General features: G+C 35.9%; 1 protein-coding gene across 2 annotated transcripts in view; it reads left to right on the forward strand.

The window, feature by feature from the left end:
* LOC149922856 (uncharacterized) overlaps positions 1-21,851 on the forward strand; it is a 296,008-nt gene that overhangs the window by 199,597 nt on the left and 74,560 nt on the right. For both annotated transcript variants that reach the window (XR_016477147.1, XR_016477148.1), the window contains one exon: positions 4,585-4,697. The gene's annotated coding sequence lies outside the window, so the exon portion shown is untranslated. The remainder of the gene's footprint in view (positions 1-4,584; positions 4,698-21,851) is intronic.

Here is a 21,851-nt window from a genome sequence, read left to right on the forward strand (position 1 = left end):
CTTTTCAAGCGAGCGGCCAAGCGCGGCGGACCAGCCCTTCCAAGACCAAAAGACAACCCGAAAGGAATGGCACAAAGCCTGTTTGGACAGTGGCGTGGCCTCCTTCGACGTCGGAGATCGCGCCGGAAAGATTCTTTGACAGAAAACCAATACAAGAACTAAAGATAATTCTTCTGGTCTTCGATTGGAGAGAGAGAGAGTCGTTTTTTTCCTTTTGGTCTCTCATTTCGGTTCCTTTGCCTTCTCTGTTTCCTTCCTTTTTCGTTTGCCGACCAGCCTCCGGGTCACATTTTTTGCTCCAAATAAATCGGATTTGTCTGAAACCAAAAGAACACGTCGTTAGAGTTACATTTTTTTTTCAAAGTCTCTTTGTAGACGTAATTCTAATATTTGCCTATGACCTCTGCTTTTTCCCCTTTTAAGTATTTTTTGTGTTACGAAAGTATATATACGCGTACAAATATTTTCTATGGATTTTATATAGATTTCTATGGATTTTCTATAGATTTATATGGATTTTCTATAGCTTTCTATGGATTTTCTATAGCTTTCTATGGGTTTGCTATAGCTTTCTATGGGTTTTCTATAAAATCTTATATAAATTTGATAAAATTATTGGTTTGTTGATTCCTATAGAAAAATTATACAAATTTCTATAGATTCCTAATTTCAATAGATTTTCTATAAAATCTTATTTAATATAATAAAAGTCTAACGTTTTCTATAGAATATCTGTGTAGGAAAGTTATAGGTTTTTTTTATTCCTATAGAAAAATTATAATTTCTATAGATTCATATTTTTCTATAGTATTTTGAATACAATTCTATGAAATTTCTATTGTTTTTTGTACAGGTTTTAAGCGGCATTTATACGAACTTTTTACCCGTTTATTGATTCATAACCTGACAGTTAATTCCTAAAATTCCAAAACTACAACAAGGCACTAAAGTTTTAAAAAATCAAAAACTGACGGAGGCAGCTATAAGGACAACTAAATTGTCTCCATAATACCAATTCCAATTATTATTTAACCAAACGAAATGTAGATCATAAAAAAATTAGGATCTGAGGGATAACAGAAGTAAATAATGTCAAAGAATTCGAAGCAATATATTAAGGCTTAACGAAGGAAGGAAGGTAACCCTTATTTGCATACCGACGGTAACATATTTGGATCTTCATTAATCACCATTTTTCAAAGTATTAATCTCAAATTAGAAAATATGGGATGGGGGGGGGACTTTTCTTGGTGTTTATTGTACGCCAGGGTGTCAGGAAATAGGGGGGGGAGACAGGGAGATGTAATTTCTTTCGAAGGGTATTCCTCTGATTGCGGTGTCTCAGCCTCCACGTGGGGGGGGGATAGAAGGGGGTGTTATAAGCGCATGCGTCGATGACAAATGGTAGCGTAAATGTATCAGGCACACACGAGGCACAGGCTTGGCGTGTTTTGCGATGCAGGCTTAAGGTTGATGAATGCGCTCGCAGTCTCCTTGACACCTGAGATATGGGCGTCGCCTCGGCCATCCGCCGTTCGCCTCGGCTCCGAACAGATATTCCTCGGAAAAGACGCGCAAAGCCCCTCGGATAAGGCCCTCGCTGCATTGTCCAAGAACTGCGGGGCTGGCCCATTTATCAAAAGTATCCCTAATCTCTCTTCAGTCTGGGTTTGAATTTTGCCAAGCCAGTTCTGCGCCAACCTAAAAGAGAGTCTGTCGGGGGGTGCCCCCTTTCCAAAAAGGGGGGGATAAGTTATGGGCCCCGTCATCCCCCCCTACTCTTTTCCTTTTCTTTCCAACGGCTCGAGAAAATGGTGCCTAAGAATTAAACCCTGATGCAATTTTAAATGCTTCCTTTTTCTTTCTCTGCCGTTGCGCTCTCGTTCTACCCCCATTTTTACCCCCAGTGTTCGCTTTCCGCGAAAATCTGATAAATAGAAAATGGAGGGTACAAGGTACCTCCCAAGATTTTTAAGCCTACCAGCCCTTCGAAATGCCTCGCGTTTCTTTCTTTCAAAAAATCTATGCCAGTTCGATAAAACAAACGAGCCAAGTTTCTTCCATAGAGATTCTTCTCCGCTAATGGCAAAATAAATACACGAACCAAAGTCCAGCGAAATTTTGGATGCTTGTTAAAAGTCGTTCATATTAAAATGCAGTTTGGCTGATTTGTCTCGAGATATTTTTCACCCTCGATCCGTTCGAAGGTAGATAAGAAAATTTTAATCTCGGGCCGTTTTAAATTCTTAGGTTTGTAACGAAAAATGTAAGGCATATACGCTAGATATCAAATTTAATCAAATAACCCCTTGCAATTAAAATATAAAATAATATGGTTTTAAAGTCAGTGACAGTGCTTCCAGTTTCCTGCAGGTGCACGTGCTGGTAGCGTAGGCCTGCCGGCGACGATGGTTCCCATTGTCGCTGCCTTTAGTTCGTTTCGCGAAGAGGGACCCCCTGGCCAGAGCCCTTCCTAAACGATTCGGCCCAAACAATATTGACTCGCTTTCCATTTCGGGATTGGCGGGTTAATCCCCTAATCCCTTCAGTTGAAAACACGATTCCCATCATTTTCCTTTTTTTATTTAAGAAACCAAAAATAACGAGGGTGCCAAGCCTCTTTTATACCATACATGAATATATAAAAACTTTTCCAAAATGTACTGTATTTTGTAAAACGGATATTGGTGTGCGCGAGTTTTGTGGAATGTGTAGTTGGGATTTTTGAAGAAAAACCCGATGACGTAGGGGTGACGTTTTTCATGAACGACTATCTTTCGGACTCTACGGAGAGACGGTAGATCGGAGTGACCGGCCCAGAGGAAGGTGAAGGCAAAAATCTCTCAGAGCCTTTTGAGTGTCGAGCCGCGATTTAAAATATGCGAGACATCCCTGATTAATGAGCGTCGCGTAAACGTCTTTCGGGTGAAATGTGCAATTCTTAAAAAGATAAACCAATTTACCGCGGTCGTCCCCAGTGAGTGCCGTACCAGCCAGAATCGGACGCCGGCTCCAAGCATGGACACCATCAGCAAGCGCAACTCGAACGTTGGAAGAATGGACCGCCGCCGATATAGAGCTTCGCTCGGATAATATAAGTATATTATAAAACTTACAAAACTCAATCTCTGATTGGTTTGGCCTTGCTGCCGTTAATGTAACCTTCGAACGGACCCATATGGGCCGTTATCTTGTTTTAAATAGTGCTAGTCTTGGTAATGCTCATAAAGCGTTAATATATTCCCCCTAATGTTTAAGTGTGCACACACCACTGAATGTGGTTAAGATTAAGGCCCCCTATTCGTTTAAAGAAAATCATTTCATTAAAATTAATTAATTTCAATGTCAGTTATGCAATTTGATTCCATTAAATGTGTGAATGTTTTTGGCAACCCTCTAAAATCTGGTTTACTCCTTATTTTAATTAATTAAGTATTTAAAAATTCCCCTAGACAACGTTTTCCTTTAATTTTGATACCGCTAACCCCGAAAGTTAAGCGAGCAAGCCCGGAACCATTATTTTAAATGTGGAGGTCAAGACACGCGAATAAGCTTATTGAACCTAACGTGCTCTCTTTTACGTACCCGTCTTATTGGGCCTAATGCCCACCTTTTACGGACCGAATAGGCTTATTCATGTTGTTAAGTTAGAATAATTAATAATTCCTCTACAGGTTAAGAATATTTGTACTCGAATAGATTCGAAAGGAACACTCTGTTCCCGGTTGTTTAAATAAATTGTAAACATGTTTGGGTAATTTTCTATCAATTGTCTACATGTTTGGGTAATTTTTATCAATTGTCTACTTTTTGGGTAATTATCTTATCGATTGTATACATGTTTGGCTAATTCACTGTAGATTGTATGCATGTTTGGGTATTTTTCTATTGATTCCATAGACGTTTGGGTAATTTTCTATTGATTCCATAGACGTTTGGGTAATTTTCTATTGATTCCATAGACGTTTGGGTAATTTTCTATTGATTCCATAGACGTTTGGGTAATTACTTTAGATTCTATACACGTTTGGGTACGTTTGGGTAATTTTCTATTGATTCCATAGACGTTTGGGTAATTACTTTAGATTCTATACACGTTTTGGTACGTTTGGGTACGTTTGGGTAATTTTCTATTGATTCCATAGACCTTTGGGTAATTGCTATATATTCTATACATGTTTGGGTAATTGCTATATATTCTATACATGTTTGGGTAATTGCTATATATTCTATACATGTTTGGGTAATTGCTATATATTCTATACATGTTTGCGTAATTGCTATATATTCTATACATGTTTGGGTAATTGCTATATATTCTATACATGTTTGGGTAACAACTATATATCGAGGGGCTAAACACTCTTAGAAAGTCTGTACACCGGATTACGCTTAGATTAGCACTGCCAAAGGCAGGGACTTCAAAGAATACGCGTAATCCCATTAATACAGTCAAAGGTACGGCTCTGTACAAAGATTACGCGGAGTGATCAGCCCCTCGGTACATATTATATACATGTTTGGGTAATTTTCTATAGGATTTCTCTTGAAAGGAAACTCAATGTGTTATTTGTTTATTTACAGGAAATATCAGGTTTGAGCATTGAAATATGTGAACCTAAGTGCCGAAGATGGTCTTGACTTTGGTAAAGCATCGATTTAATGGGGATTCTGAGTATCAATGTTTGCATAAAATGGTGAGTACCACTTTAAATGGTGTCTAGCTCCTCCTACCAAGACGTGTAGATAACTCCTCCTACAACCAATTATTTCTTGTGTTTTAAATGTTCGCGTTGAAGTTTGTTAGCTTTAAGAATTAATTTAATTTTTTACAAAACCTTTGCACTAAAATGATGGAATCTAGGCTTTGAATTGACGACAAACATCACAGCTCGCGATAATATTTCCAGGCTATGAAATAATTATGATAAACGCGAACCCTAAGCCCTCCTTTTTAAGGGCGGAGCCGGTCAAAATGTCTAATGTAAACGCGACCCTCGTTTCGCGCGCCGAACTTTTAAATTACTCCTCCGAAATCAACATTGTTGATTAAGCTTTAAATAATTAAAGTACTTAAGGAAAGAGTGTTTAATTTTTGTCGTACTGGTAATTGGTCGAGCGTTTTTATAAACACGCGAGCCGAATGAATTTCTCAAGCGTAATGAAAACGTTCTCGTAAAACGTTCGAAATGAAATGTAGATTTAAAATCCCTTCGGAGTATTTAGAGAGAGAGAGATAAACCATTTAATGAAACAGTTTTCGGATTGCGCACACCTCGTGTATGGCCATTAAAATGTCTTAACGCGAGTGCCTGCCATAAGTACGTTTCACTCTCGAAAGGCCGGCCCTCCGTTTGCCTTTTTGTCGGAAAAACACATAGGCGGCGGTCTTGTCTTTATGTCTTAATTAACGCGGCATCATTATGTGTCAAATGGCGCATTAGGGTCCGGCGAGCGTAGCGTATAAATGGCCATAAAGGGGGGGGGGGGGGGGGTCTGCACGCGCTCTCGCTTCTTATGGGTCTTATTTTATGGGTTGGGTTTGGGGGGGTTCGCTAGTTTCCGTTTAATAGATTCCGGATCTCTCGGCGTAGCTCGTAAACTGTACCCGTTGCCCGCGAATCGTGGTAGTAGCGGGTAAGCGAAGGCTCGATTCGTCGGAGAGAAAGAGGTGACTTTGGTCAGCTGACTGTGTCGGAAGCGTCAATGATGTTCCTAGAAGCTGATCTTGAACCTAGAAGGCCATTTATATCCACTCTCCCCGCTTCTAAGATTTGATGACTTTTCAAGCTTCGTGTTACGGTTAGAGCCCGCCAGGGGGCGAGCTATAATAAGATTTTAATACACCGCTCATTATTTAGTGGCAGTATACGATTGCCTTCATTCTTAAACTCTTCCATTTCTCAGGTTATCGCGGGGTGGGCCACTTGTTTTAAAGTATCTGATAAAGATACTTGAGAGTTCTTTTGTGGTTTGCTATTTTACCATCCTGCCTTTATAATAGCTGGGGTGGTGGAGTACGAGTAAGCAAGAGGAGCCGGGTTCGATCCCAGCTTGTGGCACTGGGTGAAAACTCGGAACAACTCCTTTCACGTTGAGTTTGCAAGTTCTCTCCCCCACTGGCTTAAGGGGTTTTCCCCCGAGCTGTTCGGATTCCCCTTACATAAAAACTTGTCGAGGTTAACGGCAATAGCTGGTGGCTCGCGTGGCTTGCAGGGCTTGCCACGACCCTCCTACGTATTGTAACCCGGCCACCTGAATTAATGGCTTTAAAAGTTGCTAGATGACTACAGACCTAAGGTGGTGCCTTGGGTATTAGTCTAGCTGATTATTTATTATTATACCATAAGTATAAATATAATGGTTTTAATGCTCGTCTGTTACTCTAATGCGCGTGTAAATCATACTAGCCTTTGAAAGTGTCTGAGAAATGGACTTATTGAAAAATGAAGCACTTTTAACACTATCAAAATAATTATAAATTATTATTATCGTAACACTAACATTGTAAGTTGAATTTTATAAATATCCCCTTCGTTTCTGAAGGAAGCTATTTTCAAATTTGAGGCCTCACATTAATCTGACAGTAATTTAAGTAATTTTATCAGCATGATGAAACTTCCAATTACTCAGTCATTACTAATCTTTCAAAGTCATATTTGCGTTTACTACTTTACTTATGATACTATGATTATGTTTTAACGGTATTAATAGATTGCAGTTCCTAAATTGCTTCATAAATTATATTCACAATTCGTATTAATATTTGTCGTTAATTTTTGTATCGCACTTTGAATATTATTAAAATTTCGTCCAGTAGATGGCGATATATAGTTGTACCATTTTACACCGCGGCGCTAATTTTATTATTTTACCTCGAAATATGAAAGTCTGTACTTTTTAATTTTATATGTAAATAAGAAGTGTAAAGAGCCGTGCAGTTTTTCACAGTTACGGAGCAGATAGGTGGCTAGTTTTTAAGAATTTAACTCGTTAAGCCGGCGAACAGGTGTCGCCCACTACCGGCGGATAACAAATTCAAAAAGAAAAGCTCTCTTAGGTGAAAGTGAACTTTAATGCGGAATTTCTGAGAGGATAGACATATAGGTATTGATACGTATACGTCTATAGAGGAAGGGTGGATGCATTGGCGCCGCCTAGTGGTGGTGGTGGTGGTAGTAGTAGTAGTAGTAGAGTAAACGCGTTTTCTCCGGGATCCCGCTAGAGGGCGGCGGGAACGTTCTCTCATTGAATCGTCATTAGGCTAAAGAGGAGAAACTTATACGCCGCAAGCCGTCGCCGCTTCCTCGAAGCCCCCTCTAGCGGCGGGCCTCGCGAGTATACTTTCCACCCATATCTAATATAAAATGGCGCAAAAATAAGAGAAGCACTGGCAGGCGCGGGGGATCCATCGCGCTGAAAGGAGTGCCTGGAACGTGCGCTGGATTTGGAAAAGGGTACTTGCATGCGCGTTGAGAAGGCAAATGAGACGTGTTAAATTTCGGCGAAAACCTGCACGCCTTTTGCTCGATCGATTTCCATACCGGGGAAATGCGCTATTAATTGTGGATATTGCGTTATGTAATCGCCCAAGTTTCTATTGTAATCCGTTAAGGAATTCCGTAAAAATTAATCTGGGAAATAATTTGTAAATGGGTAGATAATTTCTAATCGTACGTTTAAATTTGAATTTAATTTAAAAAATAGTTTCTATAGAAATTCTAAGTATAGAAAATCTCAATAGCCGTTAATAATATTTCTGTAGGAAGTCTTTAGACTATAGAATTGTAATTATAACTCAATTTCTATAGAAAGTCTTTAGACTATAGAATTGTAATTATAACTCAATTTCTATAGAAAGTCTTTAGACTATAGAATTGTAATTATAACTCAATTTCTATAGAAAGTCTTTAGACTCTAGAATTGTAATTATAATTCAATTTCTATAGAAAGTCTCTAGACAATAGAATTGTAATTATAACTCAATTTCTATAGAAAGTCTCTAGATTATAGTATTGTAATTATAATTCAATTTCTAAAGAAAGTTTGTAGAATTGTAATTATAATTCAATTTCTAAATAGTCTATAGAATTGTAATTATAATTTAATTTCTAAAGAAAGTTTGTAGAATTGTAATTATAATTCAATTTCTAAATAGTCTATAGAATTGTAATTATAATTCAATTTCTAAAGAAAGTCTATAGAATTGTAATTATAATTCAATTTCTAAAGAAATTCTATAGAATTGTAATTATAATTCAATTTCTAAAGAAATTCTATAGAATTGTAATTATAATTCAATTTCTAAAGAAAGTCTATAGAATTGTAATTATAATTCAATTTCTAAATAGTCTATAGAATTTTAATTATAATTCAATTTCTAAAGAAAGTTTATAGAATTTAAAATGGAAAATTTCAATAACCTTAAAAATATTTGTATAGAAAGTCATTATTCTATAGAATTGTAAATATAATCCTATAGAAAAATTACTCAAATTTCTATAGAAATGTTTTGTGGACTTTTAAATAACTAGAAATTTAGACTTATTTCTATAGAAATATTTGTATATTATAACTTATTTATAGATTTTATAAAAATCTATAGAAAATTGTTGTAAAAATAGCTATCTAATAATTTGAGAAGTTTAAAGAACCGCGCCCTTAACATCGGGGTGCGTGTAAGGTCCTACCACGACTAAGCGGTTTGCTTACCACCGTAGTTATAATCCCTCTACATTTCTACATTCGAAAAATGTATTTGGGTATTTTGTAACACCCTTAGTCAAAAACTAGGGCTTTCTCAACCGCCCGTCTCGGTAAAGAGTTAAAAAGGTAATTTATTTTAAATCTTTGGCTGTTAATATTAATTTGGGCTCGGCGCGCGAATGTTTATGGATAATCAAATTCATCCTTATCACTTTCCGCAGCAGGTTGGCCAGTAAATTTTCGACGGCGAGGATCCATTATTCAAGCTAAAAGTTATTTGTTTACAGCGTCCGAAAATGTCAAAGCCTACAGCGGGGTTGCTCGGGGGACTTTCGGGGCCTGTTTCTGGACACTTACAAATTGCATCGAAAGATCGGACTAGCCCCCCTCCCCCGTTGCGTCCCCCCTGGCTCCTAACTCCGATTCAATGATTTACAGCCGGCCCAAAACTTTGGGGACTTTTGGTTGTCCGGAATCAGCCTTTATATATATATATATATATATATTCTTGAAATACATATACTATCTTCGAGTTTCGAGAATAAAAAGAAGAAAACTAAGATGGTTCTACAAAGGCTTAATATTTCAACTATTTCTTAGCGAATGCTTTAAAATCCATACTGACTTTTCTGGGCGAAGACATTTCGAGGAGAGGAAATCGCGCTGGGCAAAAATGCCGAGAATTTTTCGAAGAACGTGAATTTTTTTTTTTCTTTGAATACTCTTTTTAAAAATCCCAACATTGCTTAATGGAGTGAGAAATATTTTCAGATTGGCGGATAAACCATTTAGACTATATTGGGAGTACATTTTTTATATAAGGAACGACATAGTGGAACTCTATGATCGGTATTTTTTTGTTGGCGTAGGAGTATTAAGGAAGGAAGGGATGGTTGGCATAATGTACGGTTTATTCACGTGGGTATTATATTTCGTCGGAGGAGAACGGTGTATCGTCGGTTTGCAGCGCCGCGTCGTGGGCTGCTCGCGGACTAATACTGATTTGCATGTAAATTACAAGATGTTTAACCGAGTGTGAATATTAAATGACGACAGCTCGACGCGACTAGAATAGGAGGGGCAGGTTTGGGAGCCAGCTAGACCCCGCCGCCCCAATGCGTGATTGTGGCAACTATGGCGTGGAAAAATTGCTCTCGAAACTCTATACACTATCCCTTCTCTGGTCTCGGATTAAAGTGTTGAAGATATCCCCCCCTTCGACCTCCTACGTTGGGGAAATGTTGAGCTGCGTTTGACTGCAACCTAACTACAACGGTCAATCACGTTTTGCCAGGGAACATATAGAGTGAATGTTTCATTGAATCGTTTGTGTTATGCGGAATTAACTATGCCACGATGTGTTTTTGAAATGACTCATGAGTGATATGTAACGTTCAACACAACCTAATTAATTCCATTGTCTGTTTTTGTTGCGTGTTGAATAGTACTAAAGTTGCAAAATCCTATAATTTCCGTAAAACCCTTTAATTTCCGTAAAATTCCTTAATTTCCGTAAAATCCCTTAATTTCCGTACTATCCTTTCATTTCCGTACTATCCTTTAATTCCCGTCCTATCCTTTAATTCCCGTCCTATCCTTTAATTCCCGTCCTATCCTTTAATTTCCGCAAAGTTCTATAATTTCCGCAAAGTTCTATAATTTCCGCAAAGTTCTATAATTTCCGCAAAGTTCTATAATTTCCGCAAAGTTCTATAACTCCCGCAAAGTTCTATAACTCCCGCAAAGTTCTATAACTCCCGCAAAGTTCTATAACTCCCGCAAAGTTCTATAACTCCCGCAAAGTTCTATAACTCCCGCAAAGTTCTATAACTCCCGCAAAGTTCTATAACTCCCGCAAAGTTCTATAACTCCCGCAAAATTCTATAACTCCCGCAAAATTCTATAACTCCCGCAAAATTCTATAACTCCCGCAAAATTCTATAACTCCCGCAAAATTCTATAACTCCCGCAAAATTCTATAATTCCCGAAAAATTCTAATTCCCGCAAAATTCTATAATTCCCGCAAAATTCTATAATTCCCGCAAAATTCTATAATACCCGCAAAATTCTATAATACCCGCAAAATTCTATAATACCCGCAAAATTCTATAATACCCGCAAAATTCTATAATACCCGCAAAATTCTATAATACCCGCAAAATTCTATAATACCCGCAAAATTCTATAATACCCGCAAAATTCTATAATACCCGCAAAATTCTATAATACCCGCAAAATCCTATAACACCCGCAAAATCCTATAACACCCGCAAAATCCTATAACACCCGCAAAATCCTATAACACCCGCAAAATCCTATAACACCCCAAAATCGTAGATGAAAGCCCTGATTGTATTAGCTTTAAGCATACAATAAATTCTTATGATTATCAGTATATTGAGCCTTATGTACATAAAACATTAATAATTTTCAGACCATTTTATATTATTTTTTTGTTATCAATATTTTACAACAGAAGTTAAGGCTAATTACACCAGGTGTTAGATTTTTAGCGAGTATTTTTCAATGTATTACATTACGTAAAAAATAAGGTATCGTCCCTATAAGTGCACGACTAAACAGAGTACACCTTTAAAATAATTCATGCAGAACCACAAATTAGAACTTTTGAGAAACCGAGAAACATAGTTGCAATCTAATAGTGTAGGAAAATTAGTGGTTTGATATTCTAATGATGTTATAATAATACAGACAGTTCACCTTGACTCTTATATTTCCCACACATGCCCGATATACAGAAGCGACTTTCAACATCTATGAATTAATCATATTCGCGTTATACCGCGTTTCGCTATGGGCAAAACAGACCCGAACGGTTTTCGCAGAAACGCGATTGGCCCGTATATATGCATCTGCTTTTTCGAGTTATACCCTGTTATTTAGATACGCTTACGTTTGGAGATGTCTTTTGGTCCAACGAAAATATAAATGATTGTTGGGTTCCTTAAGGTAGTAGCTCTAATGATGCAGCGACACCCTGATAACTGGTCAGATACCACTGCTCCAATGGAATTATCTACTTTTGAAAACTCCCATGACAGTAAAGAAATATATACATTCTGCAACGTTAGGAATAGAACCATGTTAATGATAAGCCGAGAAAGAAATGACTGTAGACTGTGCTGCCATAAACTGCACCTAGGGGTTTTTTTTTTCAAACATCCTGTGATTCTCATTCGTCTGTGTTTTTGTAAAAATACCTAATTTTTATTTCGTATCTCTTTCCGCTAAGTAATAGGTTTATAATTACGGATGGTCGGATAACGGATAGTTGCAATATATTGGATTTAAAATGAGAGGGATGTTTTGAAATTTACTAGCGCCATGTAATTAAAAGCTATTCAGATTTGTAATAGAATAAATTGTTGCAATTGTAGATAGCAGTGGGCAAAGCTACTTAAATTACTCATAAAACCGTGTATTAATTTATACCCATTATTAAATCTACGAATATTTATTCCAACGATTCTGATTTTGAATATAAAAACCAAGTTAGCTAGATTAAATTTCCTTAAATAATCCTTTACCCTCCGAAAAATCCGTAAAATGAACGCGATGAAACGTTATTTTCTAGTAGAAGATTATAGCCGGTGTAAAGGCGACAGCATTATCGGCGTACTTAAACTTTTGTAAGGCCTAAAAGTACGATGACCTCGAATTGTATTCTGGAGCATTCGATCAATTTGCCATCCCCGCTCTTATTTCTCACTAATGCCACTCCCTCACAGGGAGCGCGTCGATCGATACTCTCGCTCGTAGCGCGCGCGCCTAGTCTCTTCCCATAAAGATGGCGCTCAATTTCCCTTTTACCCCTGTACCTTACCAAAAAAAGGGGGCGCGACGGGTTTATCTCCCAAAAATTCCCTCGCATTCAAGCATCGGAAAAGAGAAAAAACATTTCATTGATTTTTTCTCTTTTACTAGTTCGTTTCATTTATTATCATATTCATTACCGAAACTCGACTGCTGGGATGCGAGCTAGGCCTTGGTCCCTGCGTATCGGTCATGGATTTGCCGACTTTGAATCGAATGCCGTCGGGCTAAATCGAGAAAAGGGGCCTTTATAAAGTATGTTACCGTAAACCAAAGTCATTTATCTTGACTCTGATAAAAATGTAGCCCAGCTTTTTTTTTTTTTTCCTTTTTGTATCTATTATCTATAAAAATAACCCTTTGTGTAGATATTGGGGAAGATGTCATTAGCGACCCCGTGCCCTGGTTTGGCCAAAAATTCGTCTGATGTGGCGAATATCGAAAATGGACGCCGTCAGAGCAGCCATAGTTAAATTACACCTCAAAATTTGTGTAACTCACAAGGAGACTACCCGAGGTGTAACACACCGATTTTGTTCAAACTCGGGGTTAAGTAGGCCTTAATGAATCATGAAAATTCCCAAAAGAAAAACTTTAGATAGACGGGCATTAGTTTTGTCATGGCAACCGAAAATGTTTTTGACAACACAAAATGGAAAATTCCTTACCCAAAAAAACATGGGATTTTGGAAATTTCTAAAATGCAAAAACTAGAAAAAATTTATTTAAATAGGGAATTTTCTTGATTCAATAAGGCCTACTTAACCCCCGAGTTTGAACAAAATCGGTGAGTTACACCTCGGGTAGTTTCCTTGTCAGTAGATTGTCCAAGGGCATTAACAACATTGCTACGCCTCTCAAATTGCTCTAAGTTAGTTTTAACATTTAAATCAGGTATAAAGCAACCTTCCAACAGATAGATGTCAAATTTAAATATTAATGTAATTTTTAGTATTAAACCCCTTATAGTCTTGGGGTTCCATGAGTAATCGATGCCAAAATTTTGTTACTGTACGATTTTTCACGTTGCCGATTTGACGTCAAGATGGGCATTCGATGTTCGTCAAAATAACCATCTCGGAGAGAAGGTTTTTTTGATGTCTTGACGTCAAACAGCGCTGACTAGAAATAACACCGTTCAGTAATTTCCTACGTCACTATGACGATAAGCGCTCAAGCAAACCGATTTTTCCCAGATTTGCGTTACTGAACGTACCCTTGAATAGCGTATTTTTATATATTCGGTGCCGCCTTAAAACAACCGCCATGACAGATGACGATGGAAAACACCACACGATCTTCTTTGGCAAAGGATTACCATGGGCATCTTAATGTCATGGCCGACATGAACTCGTTACCATGGAAATGGAAATAGGCTTGTGACGAAACATCGAGTGCACTCAATTTTAATTAGCCTTTTTCAAAATAATATGGGACTAGGCCATTTTAGTTAATACCAAGAGATTCTAATCCCCACCCTCTCATACTTATATTTATTTTCAGTTGCAGATTAAGAAAGGCAAAATATCTAGTACATTTGGCGGAAAGATATACTAGCACGAATTTTCGGTAAATCGGCGGCGGGAGTTTTGAATTTCGCCTATTTTCTGTTGAATTAATAATAATAATAATAATAATAATAATAATCAGCTAGGCTAGTACCCAAGGCACCACCTTCGGCCTAAGTCATCAAGCGACTTTCGAAGCCATTAATTCAGGTGGCCGGGTTACAATGCGTAGGAGGGTGGTGGAAAGCCCTTCATGCCACGCGAGCCAACAGCTCCCTACACTAACTATTACCGTTAACCTCTACAGGTTGCTAATCCATTTTAGAAATGTCTATTGCGTAAATTTCAAAGTGATCAATAAATATTTAATGTAGATTATTATTTTTAAGCTTCATTATAGCGTATATTTAGTATTATGGTCCTAAACAATCATCAAATCGAGCGTTTATGTACGTCAACGTGGTAATCTCGGCATTACCCGTTCTATAATTACCCTAGATTTGACAAACGGAATTTTTTTAGGTATGCCTCACTTACTAAAATTAATTATTATAACTGTTTTTAAATCTTAACTATGTTAATTAATTATCACTTTTAAATATAACGCAATAGACGGTATTTTCAGAATTTACATAAGGTATACTCAGAAATTCATCCGTACACAAGGCAAACTCAGAAATTCATCCGTACACAAGGCAAATCCGAAATTCCCACCGCTGATTTACAGGAAATTTGCGCTAGTATCCATTCGTCAAATGTACTAGATATTTTGTCATTCTTAACCAGCAACTGACAATTGTGAGTATAGTGCCTAATAGGCAAAACTATAAAGTCCAGGGGGCTGAAAAGATGATAGTCACGTGATTGTGTGGAGAACTGCGGCGCCATCTATCATACGAAATACGAACTATTATTAATTTTATTTTGCTAATGGGCAATGGCGTTTTAAATTTTGACCGATTCATCTAAATTATCTAATTATTATTATTATTTAAAACATTTTTAATAAAAAAGTTGAAGTTAATTAGCTGTCTGCAGTATCTGGAAGGAATATTTTTAATTTACCGTCGCACGGCCAACTATGAACACGAGTTACCGAATCGAATTTGGCTGTGAGATGGTAGTCACGTGATTTTGTTACCCCATTTTAACAAGTTGGCTAAGACCAAATTTACTTTATAGTTTCGCCTAAAATTACAGGGGACGATTTTTAATTAATTTGTAATCCGTTTGGTGGCGCTGTCGTAGCTTGATAAAGTAATTGCGTATCGTTATATCGAGGGTAAACAAAGAAAAAGAAAAATGATTATAAAATGGTTCTCCATTCGATTGGTCTCGCTTCTCGGAGATACGGACAGAGAAACAATAAGGCTGAGATGAAAAACAAGAGTTTCATTTGCCCAAGTGGTCTCGGAAAAAGTAAAAAACAATTCTCTATTTCTCTATCTCGTGGTCTATACCGGGTTTTTTATTCCCCAAACACCTATTGCCCAGTCTTTGTTATTTATGAATTATATTTCTTTTGTTTTCGACTTCTATACACAAATTATAATTTAAAAAGAAAACACAATACATTGCAAATTAATAACACGTACCGAGTTTCGACACTTAATTTAAAAATTAAAATTCAACATACTAATAATTAAAACTAAAAAAATACAGTGCAATGAAATTTAAATAAATTTACCGAGTTTCAACACCAAATTTTAAAATAAAATTCAACATACTAATAATTAAAACTAAAAAAATACAATGCAATGAAATTTAAATAAATTTACCGAGTTTCAACACCAAATTTTAAAATAAAATTCAACATACTAATAATTAAAACTAAAAAAATACAGTGCAATGAAATTTAAATAAATTTACCGAGTTTCAACACCAAATTTTAAAATAAAATTCAACATACTAATAATTAAAACTAAAAAAATACAATGCAATGAAATTTAAATAAATTTACCGAGTTTCAATACCAAATTTTAAATTAAAATTCAACATACTAATAATTAAAACTAAAAAAATACAATGCAATGAAATTTAAATAAATTTACCGAGTTTCGACACCTAATTTAAATATTAAAATTCGACATACCTACTAATAATTGAAACAAAAAAATACAATGCAATGAAATTTCAATGAATTTATCGAGTTTCGACACCTAATTTAAATATTAAAATTCGACATAACTACTAATAATTGAAACAAAACAATACAGTGCAATGCAATTTCAATAAATTTACCGAATTTCGACACCTAATTTAAATATTAAAATTCAACATACTAATAATTGCAATAGAAAATACAATGCAATGAAATTTAAATAAATTTACCGAATTTCAACACCTAAATTAAATATTAAAATTCAACATACTAATAATTGAAACAAAAAAATACAATCCAATGAAATTTCAATAAATGTACCGAGTTTCGACACCAAATTTTAAAATAAAATTCAACATACTAATAATTGAAACAAAAAAATACAATGCAATGAAATTTCAATAAATTTACCGAATTTCAACATCTAATTTAAATATTAAAATTCGACATACTAATAATTGAAACAAAAAATACAATGCAATGAAATTTCAATAAATTTACCGACTTTCAGAAGCTAATGTGAAATTTCAAATTCCCAGACTAATAATTTAAATGGAAAAATACAATTCATTAAAATTAAAATAAACGTACTGGGTTTCAGTACCAAATTTAAAAATATTAAATTGCCACATACTAATAATTTAAAAAAATGCAATGCTGTTTAAAAATGATACCGGGTTTCGACACCTAATCTTAAATTTCCAAATACTATTAATTTAAAAATAATAAATATAATTCATTCAAATGTAAACGTATCAGTTTTCGGCACCAAATTTCAAACTTCAAAATAAAATTAGTTTTATTTTTTTTCCAAAAAAAAATTAAAAAAGTTTTCATTCCATGATTAGTCTAATATTGTTTGCAAATTTAAATAAAGCGGCATTTTAGCCTCATTTTTTCGAATCTAAAAGTAAAACTAAACCTCTAGACTAGTTTAAACTGGATTAACAATGTAACTTTATTAATTGTATTAGAAATTTTATATCGATAAAAAGGTAAAAACATTTAAAACCCTTAAAAAGTAATTTATGTTTGAATTTTTTATTTTTCCGATTTGCGGCAAAAATTCAGCAATTCTGAAAATTTTCCGCATTTTAGTTTTCCGGAAATTAACAACTCTAAATAAAATATTTTTTGTATATAATTAGAAGTGAGAGAAGTTGAATCATAACCTTGGATGGGCTAATTTGCATCTATTTGGAGGGGTACTTCACGTTTTGGTTCGCCACTCTCTCTCTCTACTTTATAATTAAACTAGGCCACACCAAATTCTAAGCTCTCTCCGTGAATCAAAAGCCGGCGCTCTACGAGATCCAACCATTCTTCATTTATAGGATTGCGTTGACTCGCGAAGGGCAGAAGGGAATTCAGAAAAGGGTCTCTTTTGACTTCCGTAGAAAACATCTACAGAGTCCAGCGAGCTCTAAAGGGGTTAGGAACCGTGCACGCGACTGTAGCGTTATATACTAGTCCCCTCCGTTTAATTACCCCCGAGATTCCCGCTGCGCTGCCGAGCACCGAGGAGACAATGGCTTTCCGTTCCCTGAGGGTAGCCAAATCTATGGCCCAACGACAAAAGGTTAGACTTTAGAGGGAGAGGAAAAGGTTGGGTTGCTGCGAAATCTAACTTTGTTTCATTGACTCCTATCGGATTGCCGTTTTCGAGAGATGGCTCCAATTGTTCTTGGAGCCTCGCAGGCGCCTCCCACCCAACCTCCTTCCTTTCCTGTATTTTAATTTCGCTCGAATCTCCGGGCGCTTTCCCCGCAACTTATATGCAAATTTGAGCGAAGTAGGTCTGAGAGTTGGATGGTGTTAGTCTTTGTCGCGCGTTCTAACTCCGATTGTAATTATCGCTGGATGAAATTTCCCGTTACAAAAGAATCTGTTTTCATCCCTTTGTCCGCGCTACTGCTATATGTTCTTACCCCTTCCCCTAATTCTTCGCTATTCCCAATTTGGACCTCACGCTGGGCCACTTCATTCTCGCAGTGGACCAATAATAAACTAGCTCATAAGTGAATCTTGACTCAGAAAGGGGTATACCGGGTATTGCATTACCCCCTTGGATCAGTTCGTTCTTCTCCGTAATACGTCCGTGTATTGTAAGTTTGGGGGAATATAGTCTGCCAATACAAACGAAGGGTACAAGGGGTAATGAATATTCAAAGCCTTCTTTCCAGTGGCGTAGCCAGGGGGGGGCATAGGGGGCACGTGCCCCCCCCGAAACGTATGGTTGTATGTACAATTTTTTTTGTTTTACTTTTTTTCATTGTGTGCCCTCCCCGAAACCAAATCCCGGCTACGCTACTGCTTCTTTCGTAAGCATCGCCCAAACTTACAATACACCCGCGTATTACGGTGAAGCACGCGTCTGGACAAAGGAGCAAAGCAGCGCCCTGTATGTGTCAAGTGTAGGTGAAACCTACACTATTAAGGTTACGTAATTAGTCTTTCGTAGCAGGCCGTAAATGATAAAAGATAATTAGTAACCACTAGTAAAAGGGAGTAAATTCTAAATTTAAAAATCGTATAGTAACACGTTCTATATTGGTTTTTAACATAACTACAGCGACAAGTACTCTTATGTAAAAATTAGAGGATATATGGATATTGATATTCCGATTAATGTCGAAAACTGCGCCTGAATTGTTATATGGAGTCTTCACACTGTTTGAACGACGTATTTAGGTAACTGAGAACTGGGTGTTTAAGGTAGTGTACCTTCGAAAAGTAAGAAATGGAAACCGTAACCAAATAATTCGTAGACTGGAATTAAAATGATTACTTAGCGTGATTCAAAGATGATTTAAATCGTTTAAATTAAGACAAGGTTGCCACACGTCAAGGAAAACAGGGAAATCAGGGAAAAGTAAGATAATTTAAAAATGGGTCTACAAAGTTGGGGAAAGGTCAGGGAATTTAAAAATGGGCCTAAAAAGTCAGGGAAAGGTCAGGGAATTTTAAGAATTTGTCAAAGGTTAGGGAAATGTCAGGGAATTAGATTTTCTCTTGACACTTTTTATAGGTAATTTTACTCTAGATCTGTGACAAATTCTATGATTATCATTTACTTCCTTGAAAGTTTTGCAAATATTTTCAACATTGCAATAACCTCCTTACTGAAATATAAGTCCATTTAAATTTATTAACTTCTGATAAAAGTGAAGTATAAAATAAAAAATTTGGCCTCAAAAAGTCAGAGAAAATCTCTTAAAATGGTCAGCGAAAATAGGGAATAGTCAGGAAATTTTAATCTGAAAATTTTGTGGCAACCGTGTAAGAATAAGACTAGTTATTCGTACTAAAATAATTTGAACTTTCGCCATTAATTATACCCGTTGTCTAGAAATATAAACTAAAATGTTGTTACGAACGATACTAGGTGGCACCATGCAGTTGGGAAATGGGCTTTTGGGGGAGGAGCCTTGATCGGCCTTGATAGTATATCATGCTAGCTGCGGGAAATGTACGCTCTCGGTAATCTACAATGTTCTTGGTGCTACTTACACGTCACCGAATTATTAGCTTAAATCTGATTACACGTATTAAATTGATAAATAAATCAAAATCAATTGGCCAGTTTCAATACAATTACCGCCATCTATCGGTTTCAAACATTTTGCATTGAATTAGTCAGCGCATTCTTAAAATTAATCTCGCGCAAAAGAACCATCCTGGCCAATTGCGATAAAATTTAAGCTCGTTTCAAAACTATTGAAGTTGGCTCGAGTGGTTGGACATGCAAATCCCATATACACTCTATTGAAAAGTTATTTTAGAAATCTTGAAATCTCAGACCCCTTGAGCTGGCTTGTGGTATTTGAATTTAAACTTCACATTATTGAAACTGGATAAATTCGTTCTAATATCCGAACATATTTGAATTTTCCCAGCTTTGAGAGAAAGGCTTAAATAAGCCTTAAATTAATGGCATGAAAAGTCGCTATATATTGGAAAAGAACTAAAAGTTCATCCCAATTTTTGTTGAAAAATACGAATTTATCACAGAAGATATAATTAATAATTGCTTTAAAAGGGTTGGGATAAATAGATGCATCACAATTTTTATTTATTTAATTGTTAAGCGTATTGAAACTAAAAAAAAAATACCTTCTCGATTACCTTTTAACGAATAATTTTATTTTTAATTTATTGTTCGTAGGGCCATCTTAATTTCCCAAATGAAACTTTGGGTTATTTTGCCAATTATTTTTGTAATAATTACCTAGGATTCAATTTATTTAATATTTTATCATAAAGTCTGAAATTGGAGTCTAATCATAATAAATTTAAAAAAGAACTAACAAAATGGATTATCAAAATATTTGCCTAGAGTATGATCAAATCTGTATGTGACCCTTGATAACAAAGTATGAAATGTCAAAATACAAACCACACTACGTACACGCGATACGCATATGCAGTGGGGTCAAAGATAAAAACAATGTTTAAATACATTGTAATGATAATATTAAAAAAAATTAATAAAAAATCTACCTTTATGAGGCAAAGATGATAAAGATTACCCTGAATGTTGTCTATCAAGTTCAAGTTCTAGGTCATTTAAAAAAAATGGTAGGGGTTTATAAACGTACTGTTATTAAATCTGAATGAACCAGTTTTAGGGCTATACACTCGTATAGTGGTTTTAAGCAATCGAGTCGAGTAATATTGAAGTGGAGTCGAGTAATCGAGTATGTTATTAAGGGGAATATTTCTATTATTCAAGTCGAGTAACTAAATAAAAATCGAGTACTTGATTAGGACCTCGATTTATTCAGGTAATTATAAAATTAAATTTAAAAGGTGTATAAAGTAACTTTCAATGCTGAAAAATATTCCTTTAATTTAAATGAACCACAGTTTCCACATTTTTGTAGGTACCATTTATTGCCCGTCAAAAAGTTGTAAAAACCCCTCTTTGAACTTTGAAGTATAGAGGATAGAAAAAACCAAATACTCGACGAGTTTAGAGAGCAGCTTATTTGAGTAATCGGGTACCCGTAGTGCTCGGAATTGTGTATTCATTATCCAGAAATTTTCCGATTTATTTAAAAAACGTTGGTAAAAAGAATATAATTTTAACTATGTTTTTTACGCCACCAAGCATTTATTTAAATAATAGGCTTATTCACTTTCGATTATTTAAACATTTTTCAATTTATATTCAACTATTGGTTATTTAAATAAATATTATTTAAATATCGCCGAGCTTATTTTATTCATGGATAATAATTAATTGAAATCCGAACACTAGGTACCCGAATATACAATTTAAAGTAATTGACGAGTATTCTAAAATTTCTTATTCGAGTACTAACCAGTTTCCACGTTATTTGTCTCGGCTGAGTCTCAATTAATGGGAAAAGCCCAATGGTGCGCGCGCGAAATAGTATATGTGGGAATTCGCATTAGCGAGGTAATAAAGTATGGCCCCCTGTTTATGACACGGTTGTTTAAGTTTCTTTTTTCTCTTTGGTTCGTTCTCTCGCTGCCTATCGCGACCAGAATTTGCAGCGCGTGGTTGAAACAGTCTCACGTGCTTCGTATATTTATGAGGAGCATAAATTTTTTTCCCGGGAACTGCCTTCAACGGAGGTCGTTGCTGGAACGGCGCTATAAAATAGTATCGTCTGGAACGGCGAAGCTGAGATATTAACGGCCATTAAACGGTTTTTCACACTGGCCTACATTCGTA

Source organism: Leiobunum rupestre, chromosome 11, assembly GCF_980474605.1.
Source record: "Leiobunum rupestre chromosome 11, qqLeiRupe1.1.hap1, whole genome shotgun sequence".
Classification (NCBI taxonomy): Eukaryota; Metazoa; Arthropoda; class Arachnida; order Opiliones; family Sclerosomatidae; genus Leiobunum; species Leiobunum rupestre.